General features: G+C 33.2%; 1 non-coding gene across 1 annotated transcript; it reads right to left on the bottom strand.

The window, feature by feature from the left end:
- Positions 1-618: 618 nt before the first annotated feature.
- On the bottom strand, positions 619-751 carry LOC126005058 (small nucleolar RNA SNORA51). Its single transcript, XR_007494240.1, has one exon. It is a non-coding gene; the product is annotated as a small nucleolar RNA SNORA51 (small nucleolar RNA).
- Between the last annotated feature and the right edge of the window lie 9,038 nt (positions 752-9,789).

The raw sequence follows: 9,789 nt of genomic DNA, 5'->3' as shown, positions 1-9,789 counted from the left end.
TAGGAAGTAAAATCTCTAGAATTTTTCTTGTAAATACTTAAAACATTAAAATATTACTTGAAGCTAGTTTCCTAATAAAACACAAGATTTATATATAAATAATATAAAAGTTAGATACTTATTTTCATGAGTATAAAAGTCAACAAATTGGGGACTGGAGTAATAACACAGCAGCTAAGGCATTTGCCGTGCTCATGACTGACCCAGGTTCAATCTCCAGCATCCAATATGGTCCCCCATACCTGCAAGAAGCAATTTCTGAGCACAGAGTCAGGAGTCACCCCTCAGTGCCACCAGTGGTGGCCCTTAAAAAAAATCAACAAATTTAATTTGGAGGTATTTACATTAAAAATAGAATAGCAATTTATCAATTTATAACTTACTCTGCTTTACACAGAACTTCATATGTATCAATGATAGCATTTCTGCTAGTAATTTAAACCACTCAGTAATTTAAACAAAAATGTCAATGTCAATAAATGTACTCCTAGTTAGACATAGATATATGCATACACAGCAGATACATAGAAATGTACACCCCATTTTATTGCCAAAATATGTAATTGTAATTAAAGCCTTAAATTCATAGTTCTATCTTCAAGTTATTTTTCTTTTATTTTTTGTCCCCCAATTCACAATACAGACCAGGCAAAGGGCCTGGGTTGAGGTGTATATGGGGTGAATTTACTGTACCTCCTCTTTCTATACAGTCAGTGTAAAGAACACAGCCTGTGGTAAGAATTGGGAGGCCTTATCTTTTTTTTTAAATTTTTTTAAATATATATATATATATATATATATATATATATATATATATATATATATATATATATATATATATATATAAAATCCTTTACCAGTGCAACATTTCCATGACCAATATCCCAAGTGTCCTTCCTCCCCACCCCACACCGGCCTGTACTCTAGACAGGCTTTCTACTTCCCTCATTCAGTCATATTTTGTTATGATAGTTCTCAGTGTAATTATTTCTGACACTGAACTAAACTATCCCTGTGGTGAGCTTCATGTCAGGAACTGGACTCTCCAGTCCTCCTCTGTTTTGTCTCTGAGAATCATTACACAAATGTTTTTTATTTTTCTCAAAACCCATATATGAGTGAGACCATTCTGTGTTTATGTCTCTCCCTCTGACTTATTTTACTCAGCATAATAGATTCCATATACATCCATTTATAGAAAAATTCCATGACTTTATCTCTTCTGATGGCTGCATAATATTCCATTGTGTATATATACACAGTTTCTTTAGCTATTCATCTTTTGAAGGGTATCTTGGTTGTTTCCAGATTCTGGCTATGGTAAATAGCACTGTAATGAATATAGGTGTGAGGAAGGGATTTCTGTATTCTATTTTTGTGTTCCTAGGGTATATCTCTAGGAATGGTATAGCTGGATTGTATGGAAGCTCAATTTCCAGTTTTTGGAGGAATCTCCATATCCCTTTCCATAATGGTTGGACTAGGCAGCTTTCCCACCAGCAGTGAATGCGAGTTCCTTCCTCTTCACATCCCTGCCAGCGCTGCTTGCTTGTTCTCATTCTTTGTGATATGCACAAATCTCTGTGGCGTGAAATGGTACCTCATAGTTGTTTTGATTTGCATCTCCCTGATAATTAGTGATGTGGAGCATTTTTTCATGTGCCTTTTAGCCATTTGTATTTCAGGTTATTTTTCTAAGTTCTTAAAGTAGAATGAATTAATGTAGTTAAATTATTTTACTATTTAAATTACAATTAATAAATTACAAAATCTAAGTTAATTATTTAGAATTATGCAGGAAGCACAATGATTGATAAGAATTATATTAATTACATGAGTTTTAAAGTAGCCTGTACTTATATAGTATAGCTATTTTCATAAAATCCGTGTCTATCATTACAGCAAAGATAACCAAGTCCATTTTTAAGTATTTTTATACTTCTAAGTCATTTGTATATCTTCATCATGGAAATATCTGTTCATCTCTTCTTCTCTCCTCTGGGTGATATTATTGATTTCTTTGTTGCTGAGCTTCGTCAAAGATTTAAATATCCTAAATTAATAATACTTTATCTGAGTAGGTTGTGGATTTAAAACCAAAAAATATATATAAATATTAGAGCTCAGATATATTTGTGAAAACCACCATGTCAGAGAGCTAAGAGAAATCTGGTGTTTAAATTTCATTTTTTAGCAGTCTATTTTTATATCATTTTGTTTGGTTCATTTTTATTTTATTGATGAAACTTAAATTTTGGTGTTGGAATTTCATGCTTAAAATTAATACAGCTATTCATTCAAGTGAAAGTTTATAAAATTGAGTAAGGACTGTGCTGGATGAATGACACTGATATCATTAGGGATAGTGATAAAACTCTATCCTAACTATTTACCTAGATGACCGATTTAAATTCCCTGTAGAAGTGACCAGAAATCTTACCATTTCATTAAATACCACTTTTGTATTTCCATAGTGAACTACCACTTTTTATTTTATGTTTCCTCAGTAGTAACTGTTTCTATTTGTACCCCAAACATTCAGAGAAAAGGTTGTGAGGTAATTATACAGTGGGAGGTTGGGGAGAGGTACATATCATCTCAGAAATGACAGGCCTGGGGCCAGAATAGTATTACAATGGGTATGATATTTGCCCTGCATGCAGCCAACCCAGATTTAATTCCCAGCATTATTTATGGTTTCTTAGACACTTTCAGGAGTAATTCCTGAGCACAGAGCCAGGAGTAAGCCATGAGAACTGCTGATCATGACCCCAAAAAACCCAGAAAATAAGTTATAGGCCATTTATTAATAATAATAAATAAAATAAAATAAAAATAAATAAAAATAAAAATAAAAAAATAAACCAGTGGGATTTAAATTAGAGATTAGCAATTCAAATTGGGACTGAGCCCTCTGCCTTTAAATCGAATTTCATCCTCTTGTAATTCTTAAATATTCTCTCTTGACCAATTGTTTTTGTCCTGTTTTGCTGTTTCTCTATAATATATTATTTCCTACCATTTTCCTGTATTTTCTCTCCATAATAAATAATATTCAATTAGCTTTAGGAATATAAAGTTGTGATAGGAATATGCTGAGATTCCCTTTGCCATGTTCTGGGCACCACACAGTAAGGTTCTAGTGTGATCTGCAAGACCCCTGATTAAACAGTGTTTTTCACTAGTTAATTCAGCCCAAGGCCAGCAGGCTCAAGTTCCAAATGTAGCCCTTGCTACACAGGGTACCCTTTATTCTGCTTGCCTGTGACCCTACAACAAAGAGCAAATGTGCTGAGCTGATCCTGGAACTTTATTAGTTGACCCGCAAGTTACAGACAGACACATATGGATGTGTTCTCATGTTCATCTGCCCTTCACTACTCTTTGCTACGCAGCCTTTGCTCTTTGACTGCTTGTATGTCCCACTGCAGCGGCTTGTAAGTACTTTCCTTGTAATAAAAGAAAAAGTATCTTTCCATATATGATTGTCAAATTCTGAAGTCCTGGGCCAGCTCAAGGTTATCCTCAATTGTTGAGCACTGACTCATTTCATGGTAGGATATCGCCTTTCCCTTCTTTCAAATGAAGTGGCAGGTGGAAGGACTTGGCAAGGGGGCTCTTCTTTCCTCCTTGTGGGAGAGATTAAAAAAATTAAAAAGGAAAGCTAGAGAGAGAGATACCTTCATGAATCATGCAAGTTGTTTCCAACCATGCCAAGGAAATTATCTTCTCTACACTACCCATCAATACCATTGACCTTTGTCATAAAAAGCAGGTCGCTTATATCTATATCCCATTAAAAGGCATCATCTTACAATCACTTCTTCAGTACTATTAAAGTCGTGTCAAAAAGAATCATTGACTTATTGTCAAACACATCCAACCTTCCACATTAATGTACCTAGAGACACCTCACTAATCAGTGGGCAAATATTACAAGACACTGAGGGAGGCCCAGGAAAGACAGAAAGGAAAAGATCTTTGTTCTTACCTACCCGAACTGTCCAAGAAATGTTCTTTCTCTCTTAAACAGTGTCACAGTCTCAACAACATGCCAGCAGCAGAAATTTTATACTATTTCTTGGCATCACCTGGATAGTTTTAGAAATGCAGAATCTTCTACTGAATCAAAATATACATTAGGACATCATCCCAGCCTAGATACTTAGACTTTTATCATTTTGTGTATATGTGTGTCTGAGTGTACATGTATATGTGTGTAGAGAGATATGTTTTACTTACTAATGTGTACATATATACTTTTAACTGTTACTCTCCTCTAATATGTCTACAGACAGAAATAGTTCCTACCATTCTTTCTGATATGTTGAATGAGCAATTTAAATATCAATATTTGCCTGAAACTAAACCTTTTTGTTTGTTTTTCTTTGGATCCACATCATCAGTGCCTGCAGATTGCTCCTGGATCTATGTTCAGAGATTACTCCTGACTATGGTTGGGACAACTTTTGGAGTGCCAAAGATTGAAGCCAGGTTGGTTTCATGCAAAGCAACACCCTGCCTGTTGTACTATCACTCAAGCTCCTGAAATCAAACACTCAAAAATGAAAGATACATATCCAGAGTTTTCCATTTACCTTGCAATGTCTCATTTTATAAAAGACCTTGTTCAAATTCATGTCCTTCTCTCATCCTAAAATAAGACTTATAATCCAAAAAAAATTTTTTTTTCTTCAATCAAAATTGAGATGGAATTCAGTCTCCTGTACAGATATAAAAAAGCATGCCTTTGAGCACTGTCCCCCATGTAACTCTGGATATCAAGAAAGGATCACAACTAAAGATAAATTTTTGTTATCTCTTTGATAGGACAGTGAGTTCCCTTCCATGTGCTAGCTACATGCAAATAATAAATTATAATATCACAACTAAAAGACTAACTAATAAACAGTACAGTTTGGGAGAAAACAGGAAGAATAGAGTAAAAATGGAAAATTTTTGAGAAAGTAAGTGTAAGGGAAAGTGAATTTCCCAAAGATATGAATATTTTGTGGAAAGAGAGAGAAGGTAAGAAGACTTTACTTTTTTTGCATTTTGTCTGTATATTATCACATTATATTCTACCTTATCATACCATGCATAACAAATAAGATCGTCTGATGAGTCAACCATTAAATGCATAATGTTTTTATTTTCCGAAATAGTGACTTTAACTCTGCAACCATATTTTCATTTATATTTTCTTCATTTCTTGTTTTCTCTTGCACCATTACCTTTCCTAGTTTTTTTTTCACACAGAATTCTTCACTCTTTGACAACTTACAGCACTACAACATAAAAAAAAAAAAAAAACCCAACCAGTATTCTCCAGGATTCAAATAAGAATTTTTTATAAACATTACAGGTTTTCCAGGACTTGCCTTTTAAAACATACATAGAGTTAATTTGAGCCATAAATAAACATAAATAATAAATGTGGAAGCTAAGCTCTGAAGTAGAAAAGATATAATATATCTTTTTTTGGAGACCAAAATGAAAGAAAGTGGGAGAGGAAGAAAAGAAGAAAAAGTGAAGAAAATAAGAAAGATAACCTCATAATTTCACTACTCTTTGTTTAATATTTGAAGGTCTATGTCCATATTGTACAACCTCAACAATTGCTGTTGACTGGCTTACTTCAACAGAAAAATGAAACAACCATCTAGAAATGAATTTCACGAACACATAGACACACAACGGGAGCACATGCTTACAGATGACATAAAAGAAAAAAGTTAAATACAACTGAATGATTTATAAAATTACGGGTTATATACATGAGATATTTTCCCCATAATCTGACCCTGGAAAGACAAAGGCATCAGTGAAAACAAAAGTAACAAGCAAACTAGAAACAAACAACAAAACAGTGAATAGCAAATCTGATGTTTTCCAACTCAAGAAGCTGCAGTTGATTTGAAAAGTGACAGAACACATAAACTGCTTCCAATTTTATTCAAGCAAAATCTTCCATCTTAGCCTTTGTATATGCCTGGCCTCACACATCACGGTTACACACCAAAGCCCTCAGGAACCAGGGCTTAGATCAGTGTCAAAGCACTTATATTTTTAAAAATACCCTGAAAATGCCAGCTCTCCCCCAGCTCGAGTTGCTTCCCCATGTCCTGCAGTTAGAGTTGTCAACATCAGTAATATACATGACATTTGAACTTCTTCCAAGCGACTTACCCACACACTTACACTCAGAAAAAATTGGTGACTGCCCACCTGCTGTTGAAGTATAGAGGAGTGATGTTTTTTCCCAAGAAATGAAAAAAAAAAAAAAGCAAAAACACCAACCTAACAATTCTGACATCCACTTGTGCCCAAACCAGTTCCATCTTGTCAGCTGACCTGCTCCATAGAGTAAGTTTCCAATTTGTGATATTGCCTTTAGCATACCTGTATGCATGGCAGGTTTTATTTTATCTTTGTTTTTATTGTGAGAGGAGAAAGGGCATTTCTAAGTGGTGTTCAAAAGGACAACACCAATTCTAAAGATTTTAATTCTGATGAGAGGTGCAATGAATAGGTTGTTGGAAGATTCTTATAATGCTGAAGATCACTCGGGGTCATCTGGCAGTGCTTGGCTGTCTCCAGGAATAATCTAATGTTTGGGATCAAGTCAAGGTTTGTTACCCCTATACCATATGCCTTACCATGCATTAGAAGATTTTAGACTCTTTTGCTCTCCCAATAGTCTGAAATTATTATAATATAATAGGCAACATTATTTTTCCTAAATAACTTGATAATAAACATAATCTTAGTAGTATATATAAAATAAATTAAAAAGCTAAATCTAAAGAAACAATATTCAATATTAATTATTTCTTTTAGATAAAAAGAAATGTTTATGCTTCTGTAAAAATTTTGTATATCTTTTCATCACTCTATGTTCATCCATTATTTGATCATTTGATTGATTCATTCAATTATTTGAATTTTTGATAATGCATTCACATATTTTCTTTTGGAAGAAGTTTTGGGTCATATCTGGTGGTGCTCAGGGCATATTCCTGTTTCCGTGTACAAAGTCTATGCGTGGTGTCAGTAATTGAAACTAGCTTAACAAAATGTAAGGTAAGAAAATTACATTTCATCTCTCTAGCTTTTATTCTTGTATTTCCTATGTTGCAAGTCATAAATACAAATAGATAAAGATAGCAGAAATGAAAATCATAGCTGCTTCAGAATGATTTTACTCTGTATTCAATGAAATTATATTTTAATGGGTATATTATAAATACAGATAAAACAGATAAAATAACTGTGTGCTAACTAGAATTCAGTATTTAGACATGAGTATGTTTGGAAGTATTACAGAGTCCTAAGAATTTAGTAATAGTGTTCTTTTTTATTTTTTATTTTTGTTCTTTTTAGTAATAGTGTTCTTGTATGAGCTAAAATTTAAAATGGATTGAAGACTTGAATGCAAGACCATAATGCATGCATTTAGAAAAGCATAAGCAATACACTCCATGGTGCTGGCCTTGAAAATATCTTTGGGCATTTGAATCCAATTACAAAGGGAATAAAAGTGAAAATAAACAAGTGAGAATATATTCAATCATATCAGAAAAAATGTACAACTGAAATGTTGAAAAAAGCATAATTTAAGGAAAATAATAAAATAGTCCAATTATAATAGCACAACATATAAATTAGATGCATCTTTAAAGTAAACCAACATTCAAAGGAAAACATTCTTATAATTACTTACTGAGAAAACACAAGTTAAAACTACATTGAAATTTCACTTCGAATATGAGAATGACCAATTTGAAACACAAAACAGAAATAACTGTTTGTGAAGACATAGACAAAGAGCAAACTTGTCTTGTTGCCAAGACTAGAAAATGGGAATTCTATTAAAATAGTATTGGGTTTTTCAAATAGATAAAAACATCTTCCATATAATTCAGAAAGTCTGCATTCAACTAACTATTGTACAAATATAAAAATACTAATTTGGAAAAATATAAGCCCTCTTTATTTCATTGCAGCATTGTTCCAATAATAAAGAGATAGGAACAAGGTAAATCATCTATAGACTAATGGATAAACAGATGAAATGTTAACAACATGAAAATACTTTTTCTTATGGCCTGAGAAAACACAAATTTGCTTTTAGCTGCAAAATGGATGAAACTGTAGAGAGTCCTGCTCTATATAATAAATGTTTGTAAATACAAACACCAGATAAACTTCTCATATATGAGCTTAAAAGAGGCATAGTAAAGGAACAGTGTATATATATATACACCCTCAGATCCTGGATACAGAGAAGTATTAGAAAGAGAAAGGCGTGAGAAAAATGTCTTTTAGAAAATAGGTCGTGTGTAGTTGGGTGATCAGTGTGTATAACTGTAGAGCCATAGCTCTACTCTTACAGCAGAGGGCTATAAGCAAGACTATGTCAATTTTATACATTGTAGGAAAAGGTATTTAGGCAAGCAGAATAATTAAGAATTGTGTAAAATTCACCAGGCTATTAATAAGTAATATTTAACTATATTTAAAGAAATAAAAGATATACTCTTCCTAAGAAAGGAAAACATCGAAAGACCAATTAAATAGAAATTTGTATAATATGAGGTAGAAGGTAGAACTGTTATTATAATTTTCTGTTTGTTAAATAATATACCTAATAGGTTTTTGGATTTTTATATATTTTAAGTATTCTTTTGACATTTTAGTTAAACTTGACATATTTATTTGTTACATAAACTCAAGAGAAAAATACTGAAGCTGTAACTTTTGTTTGTTTGGGGAGCCACATTTGACAGTGCTGAGGGTTTACATTCAGGGATTACTCCTGGCAGGCTCAGGGGAACACATGGGGCACTGGGGATTGAATTCATGTCAGCTAAGTGCCTTAGCCACTATACTATCTCTCTGGCCCCTGTAATTCTAATATTCTTATATACAGTAGTGATAGAATTAATTGAAATTGCAATGACATAAACTTGTGAAGGGGCCATTTCAAGTTTCTATGTGTTTATTCTCTCAATATTTGCTTCTGTTTATTATATTTGATACTCTTATTTTTATTTCTTGCTTTTTAAAACCTGTATCATATTAGTTGTCATTCATTATTTTTCTGCTTAATAATTCTTTAATCATAATTTCTTTACTTTTCATTTTTGGTAGAGGCATATTCATGTGCATTCATCTACTAAATAATGGAAGATACTCAATCCAAAACTTTCTCTTACAACTGGTTGACCTCCAACCTCTACTTTTCTTTGTTCCATTTCCTGAAAGCAAGAATCCAATTGCGGGGATAGATAGCACAGGACAGGGATTTTGCCTTGCACAAGGCCACCCTAGAGGAATCCGGATTCAATTCTCAGTATCCCATATTGTTCCCGAGCCTGCCAGGGGAAATTTCTGAGGGCAGAATCAGGAGTAACCCTTGAGTACCACCAGGTGTGGCCCCAAAACAAAATAAAGCAAAAAACAAAACAATCTAATTGCACCAACATATTTACCCTAGTAGACTGCTGATATATTAGGCTATTAAGTATGTCACAAAGAACTGGTTGCCTTTGAATCTCATGTAAACAGGTAAAGCTAAGAAGTGCAACCAAACTTGCTCAATAGCAGTGTTTTATTAAAACTTAGATTTCTTAGAAGTAGTTTATGACCATGGAAGTCACAATGACTGACACATCAAATTAATAAGTAGGAACAATATTTTGTTAGCCCTTTTAACAAAAGTAGCTGGTTTGTGCATTATTTTTCAAGTTATTTTTATTTACTACAGGAACTAATGAGACATTTATT

This window comes from Suncus etruscus, chromosome 3 (genome assembly GCF_024139225.1).
Source record: "Suncus etruscus isolate mSunEtr1 chromosome 3, mSunEtr1.pri.cur, whole genome shotgun sequence".
NCBI lineage: Eukaryota > Metazoa > Chordata > Mammalia > Eulipotyphla > Soricidae > Suncus > Suncus etruscus.
This window is presented reverse-complemented; position numbering and strand designations above follow the sequence as displayed.